Source organism: Eutrema salsugineum, unplaced genomic scaffold (assembly GCF_000478725.1).
Source record: "Eutrema salsugineum unplaced genomic scaffold, Eutsalg1_0 scaffold_10, whole genome shotgun sequence".
NCBI lineage: Eukaryota > Viridiplantae > Streptophyta > Magnoliopsida > Brassicales > Brassicaceae > Eutrema > Eutrema salsugineum.
In genome coordinates, this window is record NW_006256908.1 from 19045 (window position 1) to 20729 (window position 1685).

At 45.9% G+C, this 1685-nt stretch overlaps 3 non-coding genes across 3 annotated transcripts; all 3 read left to right on the forward strand.

Moving 5' to 3' along the window:
* The first annotated feature begins 300 nt into the window (after window positions 1-300).
* Window positions 301-419, forward strand: LOC112081787. The gene has a single exon (XR_002896708.1). It is a non-coding gene; the product is annotated as a 5S ribosomal RNA (ribosomal RNA).
* Window positions 420-825: 406 nt separating this feature from the next.
* On the forward strand, window positions 826-944 carry LOC112081677. The gene has a single exon (XR_002896599.1). It is a non-coding gene; the product is annotated as a 5S ribosomal RNA (ribosomal RNA).
* A 408-nt stretch (window positions 945-1352) lies between these two features.
* On the forward strand, window positions 1353-1471 carry LOC112081808. The gene has a single exon (XR_002896729.1). It is a non-coding gene; the product is annotated as a 5S ribosomal RNA (ribosomal RNA).
* The last annotated feature ends 214 nt before the right edge of the window (window positions 1472-1685 follow it).

A 1685-nucleotide genomic window follows, 5' to 3' on the forward strand; every position in this document is an offset into this window, starting at 1 on the left:
GCCTCCCACAACAACTTTTCGGAAATCCCCTAGAGTGCTCTCGGGCTTCCAGAGTCTAAAGACCAAGGGTGCGGTTTACGAGGCCAAAATTTTGAGTTTTAGACCCTCTTCTGAGCATTTTTCTAAACATAAGCCTCGGTTTTAGTGTCATCAAAAGTGGTGTCCTAACTTATATATCTTGGCACGAATGCTCGTCGCAGCTGGGCGGGAAAACCCATATAAACAGTGCAACACACGCGAAGAGATTTCATTGCGGACTCAAAGCCAAAGGATATATGCTAATGCGATACATATACTAACGGGTGCGATCATACCAGCACTAATGCACCGGATTCCATCAGAACCCCGCAGTTAAGCATGCTTGGGCGAGAGTAGTCCTAGGATGGGTGACCTCCCGGGAAGTCCTCGTGTTGCACCCCTTTTTTGTTCCTCTTGATTTTTTTTGTTTTTTTTTTTGGTCTTTTCATTTTAAAAACAATGCATCTTCCGAACGACGCTATTTCAAGACCGTGTGGAACCAGGCCTCCTACAGCAACTTTTCGGAAAGCCCCAAGAGTGCTCTCGGACTTGCCCAAGGGTCTAAAGACCATGGGTGTGGTTTACGAGGCCAAAATTTTGAGTTTTAGACCCTCTTCCAGGCGTTTTTCTAAAACATAAGCCCCGGTTTTAGTGTCGTCAAACGTGGTGTCCTAACTTATATATCTTGGCACGAATGCTCGTCGCAGCTGGGCGGGAAAACCCATATAAACAGTGCAACACACGCGAAGAGATTTCATTGCGGACTCAAAGGCAAAGGATAAATGCTAATGCGATACATATACTGATGGGTGCGATCATACCAGCACTAATGCACCGAATCCCATCAGAACACCGCAGTTAAGCGTGCTTGGGCGAGAGTAGTACTAGGATGGGTGACCTCCCGGGAAGTCCTCGTGTTGCACCCCTTTTTTGTTCCTCTTGATTTTTTTGTTTTTTTTGTTTTTGGTCTTTTCATTTGAAAAACAAGGCATCTTCCGAAGGACGCTATTTCTAGACCGTGTGGAACCACACCTCCTACAACAACTTTTCGGAAAGCCCCTAGAGTGCTCTCGGGCTTGCCCAAGCGTCTAAAGACCAAGGGTGCGGTTTACGAGGCCAAAATTTTGAGTTTTAGACCCTCTTCCGGGCGTTTTTCTAAAACATAAATCTTGGTTTTAGTGTCGTCAAACGTGGTGTCCTAACTTATATATCTTGGCACGAATGCTCGTCGCAGCTGGGCGGGAAAACCCATATAAACAGTGCAACACACGCGAAGAGATTTCATTGCGGACTCAGAGCCAAAGGATATATGCTAATGCGATACATATACTAATGGGTGGGATCATACCAGCACTAATGCACCGAATCCCATCAGAACACCGCAGTTAAGCGTGCTTGGGCAAGAGTACTACTAGGATGGGTGACCTCTCGGGAAGTCCTCGTGTTGCACTCCTTTTTTGTTCCTCTTGATTTTTTTGGTTTTTTTTTTTTTGGTCTTTCATTGAAAAACAAGGCATCTTCCGAAAGACGCTATTTCTAGACTGTGTGGAACCACACCTCCTACAACAACTTTTCGGAAAGCCCCTAGAGTGCTCTCGGGCTTGCCCAAGAGTCTAAAGACCAAGGGTGCGGTTTACGAGGCCAAAATTAGAGTTTTAGACCCTCTT